The sequence below is a fragment of the Canis lupus genome, chromosome 6 (assembly GCF_048164855.1).
Source record: "Canis lupus baileyi chromosome 6, mCanLup2.hap1, whole genome shotgun sequence".
In the NCBI taxonomy this organism is placed as follows: Eukaryota; Metazoa; Chordata; class Mammalia; order Carnivora; family Canidae; genus Canis; species Canis lupus.
In genome coordinates this window covers 78,245,568-78,260,622 of record NC_132843.1, presented here as the reverse complement: position 1 = coordinate 78,260,622, position 15,055 = coordinate 78,245,568, and the positions used below count along the sequence as shown (strand labels likewise).

Below are 15,055 nucleotides of genomic sequence, written 5' to 3'. Positions count from 1 at the left end.
CAGTTCTTCTGGTCTCGATTTCATTGAGTTCTGCTTTAATCTATTAATTCTCTTCTTCTGCTGGGTGTAGGATCTATTTGCTGTTTTTTTCTCCAGCTCCTTTAGGTGCAAGGTTAGCTTTTGTATTTGAGTTCTTTCCAGTTTTTGGATGGATGGTTGTATTGCGATGTATTTCCCCTTCAGGACTGCTTTTGCTGTATCCCAAAGATTTTGAATGGTTGTATCTTCATTCTCATTAGTTTCCAGGAATCTTTTTAATTGTTCTCTAATTTACTGGTTGACCCTTTCATCTTTTAGCATGATGGTCCTTAACCCCCACGTGTTTGAAATCCTTCCAAACTTCTTCTTGTGATTGAGTTCTAGTTTCAAAGCATTATGGTCTGAAAATATGCAGGGTACGATCCCAATCTTTTGGTATTGGTTAAGACCTGCTTTGTGACCCAGTATGTGGTCTTTTCTGGAGAAAGTTCCATGTACACTTGAGAACAATGTGTATTTAGTTGCGTTTGGATGTAAAGTTCTGTAAATATCTGTGAAATCCATCTGGTCCAGTGTATCACTTAAAGCTCGTTTCTTTGGAGATGTTGTGCTTAGAAGATCTATCTATTATAGAAAGCGCTGTGTTCAAGTCACCAAGTATAAGTGTATTATTATCTAAGTATGTCTTAACTTTTGTTATTTTTTTTAACTTTGGTTATTAATTGATTGATATACTTGGCAGCTCCCACATTTGGTGCATAAATATTCATGATTGTTAGGTCCTCTTGTTGGATATATCCTTTAAGTATGATATAGTGTCCCTCTTCATCTCTTACTACAGTCTCTGGGATAAACTTTAATTTATCTGATATAAGGATGGCTACCCCTGCTTTATTTTGAGGACCATTTGAATGGTAAATGGTTCCCCAACCTTTTATTTTCAGGCTGTAGGTGTCCTTACATCTAAAATGAGTCTCTTGTAGACAGCAAGTAGATGGGTCTTGCTTTTTTATCCAGTCTGAAACCCTTTGCCTTTTGATGGGGTCATTAAGCCCATTCATGTTCAGAGTTATTATTGAAAGATAGGAATTTAGTGTCATCATGATACGTATTCGGTCCCTGTTTTTGTGGATTGTTTCCTTGGACTTCCTCTTTCTTTTACAGAGTCCCCCTTAATATTTCTTGCAGAGCTGGTATGGTGGTCACATATTCTAAAGAAATAATTTTTAATGCCAGCAAGTTACATCAGTCAAACCCTTTAAATAGAGAGGAGGGACACAGTATGGTCCTCAGTGATACCCAACAGTCCTGCTTCATTGAATTTCCTCTTGGTCTTTGTGTGTTGACTAGCTTATTCTGCTCACCTTCCCTCCTCTTATATTCCTATTCAATCCATCATTCAAATCTCCTTCATTAGGTTTACTTGGACCTTCTCAACTGGTTGTAATTTGTACTATCTTTATTTTTAGTCCCTAAAATATTTCCCTTGTAGTCCTGAATGGAAGAAGATAAGGAAAAATTAGAAAGCTATTGTCACAATCCAGGTAAATGATATGGTAGTTTGGATTAGGGAATTGACAGTAGAGATAAAAAGAATAGATAGTTTTGCGAAGGATTTTCGAGATAGAATTTACATAGATTGCATGTGAAGAATAAAGAAAATAATAACTCCCCAAAATGATAACTAAGAAACCCCCAGATTTCTGACCTCTGAGATTACATGAAAGGCAGTACCATTTTCTAAATTAAGGAAGGTTGATGAAGACAAGTTTGGGTAGAAATTGTGTTAGGCTTGAGATTCCTAAGAGAAAACTATGTTAGTTTGGAAGGCTAACTGCCTTTTTCACTGGAAATTAGATTTAAAAAATGTGTATTAGCCTAAAGAGTAATTTTTTTTTACACATTCAACACATGGGTAAATAGAAAGACAGTGTTCTTCTATGCACTGGTTCAGAGATCCAGGCTGACAAAACTTTGCCATTCTCAACATATGACTGACTTGGGAGGTTTTTATGGACCAGGATGGAAATTATACACCAATTACTTCTGCTTATATTTCATTAAAACACAGCCAGATGGCTACATCTGCCTAGGAAACATGGTCTAGTTTTATGTCCACATATGATTTGATGAGCAGGAGATGTCACCACATCCAATTAGAGACTTCAAGTAGGCAGGTGGAATTTAAGTCTAGAGCTCAGGGAAGTCTGTACTGGAGATGTAAGTTTTGGAAATACATAACATAAAATAATATCTAAATGTATGAGACAGGGAGAGAGTCATCTGTAGACAAGGCCTAGAATCAAGTGATCCCTGACATTTGTGGCCAAGTATTATTAAAGAGTAAATCCACAAGAGACAAAGTAGAATTAGATGCGGGCTTACACACCACCGTCTGGTGGAGGAGAACATTAGTCTTCCCACTCTGAGCCCTAACAACCCATGGGGGTGGTCAGTACCCTTGGCAGGAAGAAGGAAGGCGTTTTGATAAAGCTTTCACCCTGAGGACCAGAGAGACCAGTCTGGAGCTGTGGAAGACGAGAAGGAAATGGGACTGGACTGTTGAATTGTGTATTTCTACTCTTTAAGATCTAAAAAGAGAGGGAAAGAGGACAGGTGGGCCTATTTCTGACTCATTCATTTTAGCTTTAGGCACTTGTGCAAGTTACTTAGACTCCCTATTTGCTCATTTGTAAAATGGAGATAATTATCATACCTTTTACCTAGGGTTTGGGAATTCAGTGAGATAAGGCACCTGAAACATAAGCACAGTGACTATCACATAGGCAGGGCTCAATGCGGTTTAGTTCTTTTTATTTCAATATCTTTGAGAAGCATCTATATATTTGTAAATGGCTATGTATTATCACTGGTATTCAACAAATGGTAAGTATAGATGTAGTAAAGTCAGAGCAAATCTTAATGCCATTGGGAGATTATAAAGATAAACCTTCAAATAAATGTTATGTGAAGAACATTGTAGTCTTAGGGATAAACAAATATCCCTAAAAACAAATATTTTTAGGGATAAAAAAATATATCAGTATACCAAGACACTCAGGTAAAATTTTAAGCCACTTGGCAAAATCATTTCATAATTTCTTTAATTTAGTATTTTGTAAGTGGATTTACAACAAAATACTTTTTTTTGTTAAAATCTTATAGCAGTAGAAATTGTAGACATTTCATATTTTCTTACATTAAAAAATTCTGTAGTTAATTCTTATTCAGGTATAACTGACAGGTATACATCAATACTATTTTCAGTTCTCAAATCAATAGCCTGGATGTGTTTTGGAAAAAAAAAATCTAATTAGTTTCACTGAGGGGTTTCCTTCTAACACAGGGGAAAAGCTCACTGCTCCTGAGGTATTGACTGGGATAGAAACCCTTTTTAACGGCCCCCTAAGAGGTCAATTTAAGGGCTCTGGGCAATATGTGGGAACTAAAGTAGCTGTAAAGACAACTTCTGTTCTTTTGCCCAGCTCAGTTAGTACCATTTTGTTTACCTTTGGTAGAAAATATGCTTTTCACTTTGGGTGCTAATTTTTTACAAGTGGGATGTTGTTGCCCAAGTAGACATGAATCATCCATGAGCAGAACAAAAAATGTCTCAATATAAGTCCTGGGCCATTATTAGTTCTTTGGATATATTCTATTGCATATATTCCTCTTAGAATATCTTTCCCTGTCATTTTCACTTATCGACCGTATACTTCTCTTTAAAGATCCAACTCAAATGTCACTTTCTCTTTGACTCTTTTTTTTCTCCTGTCAGACTAGCCTTCTCTATTTTGCTACTAGACTATTTTGTGCTTGTTGAGACTAGCACTTTCCCCAGTGCATTGCAAATATTTCTTTGTGTGTGTGTCTGTGCCTCACTGGGTTATGGACTCCTTGAGGACCTGGTGCATATCATATTTAACTTTGAATCTTCAGAACTTAGCACAGTACCTGGCACATATTTATCCAGTAAACATCTTTATGTGAAACATCTTTATCTCAACATGTAGATTTTTGTTGAAGGCCATCAGGTCTCATTGCTATCATACACTGAGAACAGTAGTTCTCAGCTGGAAGTGATTTTGTACTCCCTACATCTCCCCCATCCCAGGGATATTCGGCTCTGGCTATAGACATTTTCAGTGGTCACAACAGAGGAGGAGAGATGGTGCTACTGGAATCTAGTGGTAGAGGCCAGGGATGTTGTTAAACATCCTACCATACCCAGGGCAGCTCCCTACCCCATTCCCTAAATATCAATTGTGCTCAAGATGAGAAATCCTGTTCTAGAAGAAAAGAAGCCTATATAATCACATTTTCTATTAAAACCGTAGTGATCAAAAAACAAAATACAAAAACCAAAAACCAAAAAACCTGTAGTGATCTACATAGTATCAATGACTATTTATAAATAGTCAAGATACTGCCATGCAGTATCTCCAGCCCAAATGTGTATATTCTATGCTCCTGACCCATACCTATCTTTCCACTTTTTTCCTTCTCTTCCTTCCTCCTTTCTTCTCTGCTTTGTTTTCTTTTTTCTTTCTCTCTCTTTCTTACCATATTTGCTCATCATCTCTACCTGCATGTCTCAAGTCACTTCAAACACATATCAAAAATAAAAGTTTTCATTTTCCTAAGACATTCCTTGTTAGCTGTATAAATTCTCCTAATTAGTGCTCTTTCTCTCTACTTAGCTACGTAAGCTAGAAAAGTTACATTCAACTTCTACATAAAATTAGATCTTTTAATAAATCCTAAGTCTTCTCTTCTGTCCAGGTCCTTATCACCCTCTTGTCTTGGCAGCTACGGAGTCTCCTAATTGACCTCCCTGACCCTCTACATCCCCTTTCACATTACTACAAGAATACACTGTTTTAAGGAATTGCTTCTTAATGATTATAAGATTAATGGGCAATCATTGTAACAATTTGGAGATACCAAAAACAATATAGAGGAAAATGTAATTCATTTTTTGGGGTACTACAACCTAGTACATTTCTTTTAGTTTCCTTTCCTATGTAAATATTCTGTATTTCTTATACTAAATTGGAAATACATAAAATATATAATATATAACTCTAATGTCTTTTTTTTACTTTTGTTAAAAATTCTCGTATCATTAAATATTATTGAATATATTTGGAGGCATATGTCTATTTGAACTTTGTTCTAATTATCCAGGAAATCACTTGGATTGGGCTTTTCTGGCTGAGAAAGACTGTGTATAGTAAATGAGGTCTATGTCCATGCCTAGTAGTATTGTAGTAGATGTAGCACCCTAGAATAATGTCGTACATTAAATAACATTGATTGGATGGGCTCCTCTGACCCAGAGGCAGTGGCCTGTAGCATTTTCTAGATTTATGTATATGCAGATCTACGTTTGCCTTATGTAATAAGTTTCATGATAGTGTAGGTAAAAAATGGTCAAATGTCAGCAATTTCATATACTATAACCTCTCTATGAGGCTGAGCTTGGAAGTGGTACAGCCCAAGCCTCCAGGATGTCTGATGGGGCCCTTACTTCTTTTAGCCTTATCATTTGTACCTGTGACCTTCTGATAAGGTCTTTTGGGGGACTTAGCATTTACCACTCTATCTAAAATGTTCAGTGATTTCCTTCTAAATCTTCTTGATTAGAAAACCTTCTTTAATTTGCCAATGTGGTGTCTATGTCTAGTTTTTCATCCTGAGATGACTATTGACATTTGTCATCTTTCATATTTTCCTTATTTTTGCTCACCTCCCTCTGTCAAGGGATGTCTCAGTTGCTTCCACATATCTCTCCAGTACTGGTGCATACTATGTTTTGTTATGGCAATGTGAGGTGAATGTGTCCTGCCCATGGGTAATGTGAGGATGATCGAGATCATGTCATACCACTGATTCTTTTTTTTTTTTTTCTTACAGTTTAAAAAAATTTTCACATCATTTCTTGTTACAAGTGGTGATGAGGAGCTCCATGTCAGTCTGGTGCTTCAAGCATTGAGCATAACTCAGGCTCCCCACCTTGCATGGATTCCTTTCATCTTTTCTTTATATGAAGTCAAACATAGTTGAGTTTTGCCTTTTCTGAAAACCAAATCTGAAAAATTATACTGTTTTAATGAGACAGTTGTACCTTTAGGGGTTACTAGTGTGTTTTATCTTTTACCATTTTATATTATGTGTTTTTAGTGGCTTCCTTGGTTTTTCTTTTACTTTTATTTTTTTAAGATTTTATTTATTCATGAGAGACATGGAGAGGCAGAGACACAGGCAGAGGGAGAAGCAGGCTCCCTGCATGGAGCCCGATGTGGGGCTCGATCTCAGGACCCCAGGATCACGACTTGAACCAAAGGCAAATAGATGTTCAACCACTGAGCCACCCAGGCACCCTGGGTTTTCTTTTACTGTGTAAATTTGTTTTGTCTGTTTGGTTTTTCCCCACTCTGAACCTTTGAGTGCAAGAAATTTTTGAGCCTGTAACATGCATTGCTCACCAGAGGTCTTTTTTTTTTTTTTTTTTTGCCTTGCTTATATGGCATTCTTACTTATGGTAAGTTCACTTCCCAGGATCTGACATTGCCACTCCCTCCACCTACCATCCCTGTCCTGTAGTTTTCTGGAGTTTTCATTCTAAGATAAAAAGAAAGGTATTAAAGGCTGGATGACAGTTTTCAGACTGGTTTAGACTGTAGATATTTGAGATAGGGAACAGAATTTGCAACAGGAATTAAATACCTATTTAAAACATTTCAAGAAGGTGTGCTTGATTTTATCCTGAAAACCAAGGAATCTGTTAGGGGATTCTAAGCAGGGAAAATGCATTGTTCAAATTGGCGCATTAGCGGGTGCCTCTATTGCCTGGCCTGAGTGACAGATATTCATTGTTCTCCTCCAAAGCGTGTGTGGAGTGTGCAGTAGTGATAGAGGGAATCTAAGTAATTCTAAGGATTTTTGTGCTTTTTAAGGTTTTATTGATATAGATATCTAAAGACAATTTTCTATTCCCTGACCTCCCCACTTTTTAAAGTTTACAGAATGCTTTTTAGATATTTTCCATCTGTTCTATCAGAAATTTCTGAATTTCATGTCAAGTTCTATTAAATGTATCTGAAGAAGTCATTTAACATTATAAAAGAAGAAGAAAAAAGTTAGCCTCCCATGTTCTTCAGCTTGGGTATGTGTCTTAGACATACTAATGAAATGGATAGAAATTTATGAGTAGTCTATTAAGTTAGCCTATTAAACAATATGTTGTACATCCATAGTTTATTGACATTTGATGTTTATAAGGAGGCTCCCAAGCCTCCATAAAACTCTGTTATTTCTGAATCATCAGAGAAAAATTATTTTCAATTTATTTTTGTGTATGTTTTAGTGTGTTTTAAATTTTAAAAATATTTGTGATCTTTGCCTGTAAATATAATTCTATATTTAGTAGATTTTTTTTGATGAACTAGAATATCTTAATGGGAATTAGTCTCCCTTCCCAAGTTCTAAAGTTTTATCCTCATTATAAACTCTTTATACTCTGTTTTGGGTCAGAGCTATCTCAACATGTGCCTCTTCTCCTTGATTTATTATTATTATTTACTTTATTATTTACGTAATTAATTAATTTGCTCTTTATCTTACTACTTTTTACTTTACTATTTATTTTAGTTTATTTATTGTAGCAAGAAAGTGGGTGACCTGTTCTATTAATGGAATTGCAAAATCCTCTCCTTCCCCATCCACCTCCATCCCCTGTGTTCCTGGTTCCTAGTGTCTGCCTGTATGGAATACTCAGAAAAACTGTGGGAAGGTTCTAAAGTTCCATTCAAGTATTCTCACAACTGTATTGCTGGTTTCTGAAATATTACAAGCAGAACTTTGTTGCTTTAGCATTGATTCAAATGTAAGTGCATATGTATCTGAGAAGGATTATGCTTTAAGGTACTAGGGTCTTTTGCAGTCCAGTATGAATAAAGTATCAAAGCATATCTTTTATAGCATGGAGAAGAAAAAGCCCAATTAGGGGCAGAGATCTAGATGCCAGTGGTACCCAGGAAAAGCTTCTCCACCATGGCATTGTGGCCCAAGTCTTGGTGTGCTCTCTGGTAATGAACTATCACCAGGGAATGAAAAACCTATGCAAAGATTCACTAATTCTAAACTTCTCCCATCTGGCTGAAATCACTCTAGTTTGTAATTTAAATTCATTGTACTTGTTAGTGGAAGCAAAAGACAATTTGATCAAGGGTTCAGTGATGTCATGGCTTTCCTCCTCACATCTCTTTTTTAGGGGAATTTTATATTAATTCCATTAACCTTTAATCTGTCACCCAGACTTTTAATTATTGCTCTGTTCTCTCAAGGCTTTTCTCAAAGATTTCTACAATCTCCAGGGCTCAAATGGAATGATGCCCCGGTGAATGAACATCAGGTAAACTCTGTTTTCAATGGGGTGTGATTTCAGACTCTTTCTTGTACTCTTGTCTATATAGTTCATATTTGAAGCCTTGTAATCCCTTATATAACATTGTCTTTGTGACTGTACTTTTTCCGAATTTCATGTTTCAGATACAGAACTCAACTTTGTCACATGGTGTTTTACACAGCAAACTTTAAAGGCCATCTTGCCTAAGGCCTGCAATGATGTTATCGAGACCCTTATAGAAGCAGGGGAATAGGGATAATTAATTTCTTTTTGGGAGATTCATAAAAAGTCCAGTATCTACTAGAAAATTACAATGAGCCCAACACAGCAGAGAATTGCAGTAAATTCCTATCTTCTTCATATTCATAGTGATCTGGTAAAACCAACCTGCTTATATATCAACATGCTTCTCTGTAAAATTAGGTTAATGATATTTGACTTCTCTTGGCCCCACTTTGGGATTTATGAAAAGTAAAGAAATAGCAAACATGACTGTAAAATATTTTGAGCTGAAAAATATCATGTGTAATTGTTGGTTTATCTGAAGTTAATGTCGGTATCACTAAATTCGTCAAAAAAACTTCTGTCATCCTTTCTTCATTCCCATCTTCATACTTGTCCCATAAACGTGCATGTAGTACAACATGTACCAGGTACGGGTCTGCATATTACATTGATAAATAAGATGGTGAGATCCTTGCTGTCATGGAGTTTACATTCTAGTGTGCCTGAGTGTGTGTATTTGTTTGAGGAGAAACAAAAATAGGTACGTAAATGAATATAGAAGTGAGTGACACATTGTAAACATTCCTGAGTAGGAAATAGAGTGATGTAATAGAAAATAGCCGGGGGTGCAGAAAAGGCTGATGTAGCTGAAGAGTGGTAGGTCAAGTGGTGGGTGGAAGACGGTGAGGAAGAGGCTCTATCCTATAGAGTAAGGTTGCTTTTATTTTAGGAGCAATGGGAAGCACTCAAATGTGAAGACTATCTTGAGCTGATTTAAATTTTAGAAAAATCACTGTAGTTGCTCTTTGGAGGATCCAGATGCTTTTTGGAGGTGAAGGTGGAAGCAGGGAGCCCAGCCAGGAGACTATTGCAATTGTTCAGCTGGGAGGCAATGATGGCTTGAACGGGGGTGATGGTCCAGAGGAATATAGAGTGAGTAGACACATTCCAGGTATATATGAAAATAGAACCAGCAAATCTTAGTGAGGGATTTGGCTTGGGGGATGAGGAAAAGGACATCAGGGATAAGTCCTATATTTTTAGCTTGAGGATGGTGGTGTCTTTTATTGAGCTAGGAACATGTTTGAAGGGGGGATCAGCAGTCTTTCAGGTTTTTGTTTTTGTTTCTGTTTGTTTTTTGTTTTATATTTGAGAAGCCTAATAGTAGTAGGCTTCCAAAGGGAGAGGTCGAGTAGGTTGTTATACATTTAGGTTTGTTTCACAAGGGCAAGGTCAGCTCTGGAGATATCTAGGAGATGTTAATATACGGGTGTGTTTATTTATTTATTAAAGATTTTATTTATTTATTCGAGAGAGAGAGAGAGAGATTGAGATTGAGGCAGAGACACAGGCAGAGGGAGAAGCAGGTTCCATGCAGGGAGCCTGACGTGGGACTCGATTCTGTGTCTCCAGGATCACACCCCAGGCCAAAGGCAGTGCTAAACCACTGGGCCACCAGGGCTGCCCTATATAGGTGTGTTTAAAGCAGAAGATTGGATAAGATTCTCCAAGGATAATGTACAGAGCAAAGATGGTAAAGGTTAAAGCTGAGCTGGAAAGGAGGGGAGCACTTCTGTATTTGTCAGTCAACTAGAATAGAGGTCAGCAAACCACAGCCTGTGGACCAAATCCAGCCTGGGGCCTGTTTGTGCATAGCTACCAGCTAAGAAAGGTTTTTATATTTTGAATAGGTTGTAAGGAAAATAAGAGAAGAATACACGAGATTGCATGTGGCTCACAAAGCCTGAAATATTTATGATCTAGCCTTTTAGAGAAAAAGTTTGAAAAAGTTAGAGAATCTGAAGCCAGTAAGGGAAACTGAGAAGAAATGTGTAGAAATGTAGGGGGGAAATCAGAAGAGTGTGATGTCATGGACATCACAAGATGACAAGAGAGTGTTTGAAAAAATTTTCTGAGAGGCTACTAAACTGAGGACAAAGAATGACCTGAGTATCGGAGAAGATCTCATTAGTTAAGGAAAGCAACATTAGTGTCAATAACAAACCACACCAATATTTCAATGGCTTGCCATAATACAAGTTTATTTTTCATTAGAGCAATTTTCGGTTGACCAGAGGTGCAGAGGTAATATGCTCTGTTCCATATATCTAAATGGGGACACACATCCTTTTCTTCTGTGGCTCTGTAATACTTTTAGGCTCTGAAATATGAAGCTAGATCCATCAGGTCTGCAGATGGAGAGAGAGGATGGATAACATGTAAGAACTTTTTGATGGGCCACATCACTTTTGCTCACGTTTGGTTGGTTAGAGCTTAATTGTATGACTCTGCTCAATGGCAAAGGAGGCTGGAAACTATAGCGTAGATATCACTTGGATCATGAAGTGGGATGGTAGATGGAGAGGAATGTAGGGTCAAGAGAAGTTTCCCATGAAGGAAGCCTTGTGTTGTAGTAGTAATAACAGTAATGGTAATGATGATGAGGATACTAACAGCCATCAGTTTTTGAGTACTTACTATGTACCAGACATGGTTCCAAATACTTTTCCTGTGTTAACCCATTTAATCCCTGCAATATTCTTAGTAGGTGTTCTTGTTATTCCTATTTTAACAGATGAGGAAGCCAAAGAAGAGCCCAGTTAAATAATTAGCCCAACATCACATAGTTGTCAACAGAGCCAGCATTAAAATTAACACGATTCCTGAGTTAATGTTAGCTATAATGCTTGGTAGGAAGAGCACCACTTTTAGAATCAAATGGACTTGGATTTGAATTCTTAACCTGTTTCTTTTTTAAAAAATTTAAATTTTCTATTTTTATTTATTTTATTTATTTATTATTTTTTATGGTGAAAAATTTTATATTTAGATTTATCACTCAGTTTAGATGAGTCCAATCTTTTTTTTTTAAAGATTTTATTTATTTATTCATGATAGTCACAGAGAGAGAGAGAGGCAGAGACACAGGCAGAGGGAGAAGCAGGCTCCATGCAGGGAGCCCGACGTGGGATCCGATCCCAGGTCTCCAGGATCACGCCCCGGGCCAAAGGCAGGCGCCAAACTGCTGCGCTACCCAGGGATCCCTAGATGAGTCCAATCTGATCAAGGTGTTGACCTTGGCAATCAATGTCATAGAGCTTCTTCACAGCCTGTTTGATCTGGTGCTTATTGGCCCTGACATCCATAATGAACACAAGTGTGTTGTCTTATTTTCTTCATGGCTGACTCAGTAGTCAGGGGGAACTTGATGATGGCATAGTGATCAAGCTTATTTCTCCTGGGGGTGCTCTTTCGAGGATATTTGGGCTGTCTTCGGAGACGTAGGGTCTTGTGTCATCGGAATGTAGGTGACATATGGATCTTTTTTTGTGCTGTGCACACCTCTCAGCACCTCTTTCTTATCTTTCAAAGCCTTTGCTTTGGCTTTGGATTTGGAAGGGGCAGGGGCTTCCTTCTTCGCCTTCGGCGTCATCTTCGTGAAAGGTAAATTTTTTATTTTTAAATATTTTATTTATTTATTTGAGAGAGAGAGAAAGAGAGCATGAGTGGGGGTAGGAGCAGAGGGAGAGGGACAAATGGACTCCACGTTGAGTGTGGACCTCAAAGTGGGGCTTGATTTCATGATCCTTAGATAATGGCCTGAGCCAAAATGAAGAGTCGGATGCTTAACTGACAGAGCCACCCAGACACCCCTTGACCCCTTTCTCAACAGCTATATGACCTTGGGAAGTCATATAACTTCTCAGTTTTCTTATCAATATAAAGAAGATAATGACTAGTATAGAATTATTTTTAATGTTAAATAATATATGTAAAGCCCATAGTATTATGCCCAATATTTACTAGACATATAATAGATGGTGACTTAATATACTAATTATGAAAGATATGTCTGAATAGATTTTTTTCATTGTACATATTTCTTCTTCACTTTCTAAAAAATTTAGAAAACTTGCTCCTGTTTATAGTCCAGTAGATATGAGTGAAAATATCATTATGTATAAGTCTTTTATAAGTATTTATAAGTATTCTCAAGCATTGAAAATCAAGTTGTATATGATTTTAAATGTATATACTACTTTATAAGCTCTGTAACACCTTAGGGGAAACCTTCACAATACAACTTGCTGTCCGATAGCAAATTGATGTTCTGTGCTTTTATTGTCATTTATCCCCTTATCTTGAATAAATGTGCCTTGTTTAAAAAATTCTAGAGTGGAGGGATAATCTGTTAAAAGACCTTTCACATTCAAAAGGTCACTTGCATTTTATAAATACAAATAAACGGATATATCATCTAGTCAGAAAGATATTTCACCTATCAAACCAGGGCCTCTGTCCAGAGAAATGTGAAACCTCCTAAATTCTCTGAACTTTTTAGAGCAAGAGAAAGAAAGCAGAAAATGCTATAACTGGTTGAGAGTGTTGTCAGCTAGTAACACTTGCCAGGTAGCAAAGCTATCTTTGCCACTTTAAAATTTCTAAAAGAAAAAAAATGTCTACCACATTTGGAAGTGGTTTTAAGTAGTTTTTCATTGGTGGGATTTGTGTGAACAGAGTATGTCTTAAATCTAAGACAGATTCATTCCTGAAAGTGAAAGACCTCACTATAAGGCAATTATAAGATATGGGTCCCACGGACAGGGTTCCAGGTACTATACAATTTTACATTAGAGACTCTAAGCCATTAATGGTATTCCTCTAGAAGAAGCTGTCTTCTGGGTTCTAACTCCTTAAAGAATTAACATGTCTTAAGAAGAGATACATGGAGGGCAGCCCCGGTGGCGCAGCGGTTTGGTGCCGCCTGCAGCCCGGGGTGTGATCCTGGGGACCCAGGATCGAGTCCCACGTCGGGCTCCCGGCATGGAGCCTGCTTCTCCCTCTGCCTGTGTCTCTGCCTCTCTCTTCGTTCTCTCTGAATGAATAAATAAATGAATAAATGAATAAATAAATAAATCTTAAAAAAAAAAAAAAAGAATACATACATGGAAACATTCACCTGGCTATGTTCCCCTGATCCTTTTGGGAATTCCAGACCAACTTCAGTCTTTTCACAGCTATATCAGTGATGTGCAGGCTGATAAGGGCTGATTAGAGTCCTCAGGGGGCACTTAGAGCTTGTGCCGCTTGGGATTACATGGCCCCAGAGCCAAAGACTTTGCAGCATAGCTATTGGTAAAGAGCTGTGGATTCAGATAATTTTCTAGTGATCTTATCATTTACCAGTGGCAAACTTATTGAATCTCTTTCAGCTTCGCTGTCCTCTTTGCAAAGTGTGGCTCTTTATGCCTCTGACATAGAGTGGCTATGAGGGTAAAAGAAACAATGAACAATGAACAATGCATTGCACCATTTCTGGCAAGGAAGTCCACCAAAGATGGAAACCATTATGACTACTACTTAGGCGTTAGTAAGCAGTCTACTCTGATAGATCTGGGACTTGGGTACTGCTAAGGTGATTCTCAATCTCAGAGATCAAATGAGAGAAAAGAGTAAGACAAAAACTGGATACTTCCTGCTCCGAATTCTCTAGCTCAAGCACAGCCTTTTAGGGGGTTGGGTCTGAGAGGGAAATCCAGAGAGGGGAGTCAGCCTAGGGGCTCTAATATGATCCTGGGTAGGAAAAAAATGCTCACAATGTAAAAACTGAATTCCAACAGATGTGGAATTGGAGAGAATCAAAGGCCCTGTCAAGACATGGGATGGGGACTGGTGGATCATTTCAGTCTGTGGCCAGTTGGGTGGAGAGTTTTTCTTCAGGCATAGAGAGTGGGACAGCAATGACAGGTGAGAAGCAGAACAAGAGAGGCAGGAGTTGTGAGTTCAGAGTAGAGGAAGAGGGTCTGAAAGGGAGGGAGGATTTAGGACCTGGGGAAAATCAAGCCGTATGGATCCTTGGTTAATGCTCTTTAGTCACAGAGATGGGAAACTATGGGCAAGGTCTGATCCATAGATCAGAAAGATAGCGTCCCTAAAGCTGACATTTAGGCTAATACGGTCAAGCCTCTAAAGGCAGAAATGCTGTGGGATGGGGACAAGGATGGTGTCACTAGCTAAGGGAGAGGGGAGATTGGGAGAGAGTAGGACCTATAGTGATCTGACTCTGGGAGGGTTACCTTATGTTTGCTCTTGTTCATTGTTAAGATGTGTCCTGAGAATGGGGCTGGGCTGAGCCTGTGCTTGGGCTAGGAATTTGTGATTTATGAATCACATAATTGTGTGACTCACAGTTGTGAACAATGAGGGCAAGGCCGTCACAACTACTAGGTGATCTTTCTAAGAATGCAAATTTGATCCTATTTCTCCTCCTCATAAAGCCATTTAGTGGCTCCCGTTGTCTGTGGGATAGAGTCCAACTTGCTTAGACTGGCATTAAAGGCCTGCTGCAATGGAGCTCCAGCCTCCTTTCCAGGTTCGACATTTCCCCCTCATTTATACTCTGCTCCCCAACCTTGCAAAGCTACTCATCCTTTCCCAAAC

The 15,055-nt window shown here is 38.1% G+C and overlaps 1 long non-coding RNA gene across 9 annotated transcripts in view; it reads left to right on the top strand.

The window, feature by feature from the left end:
* Positions 1 to 15,055, top strand: part of LOC140635963 (uncharacterized) — a 176,078-nt gene that overhangs the window by 87,802 nt on the left and 73,221 nt on the right. For 3 of the 9 annotated variants that reach the window (XR_012033336.1, XR_012033337.1, XR_012033339.1), the window contains one exon: positions 8,328 to 8,395. The exons of the other annotated variants lie outside the window; for them this stretch is intronic. This is a non-coding gene — a long non-coding RNA (uncharacterized lncRNA). The remainder of the gene's footprint in view (positions 1 to 8,327; positions 8,396 to 15,055) is intronic. 9 annotated transcript variants of the gene reach the window in all.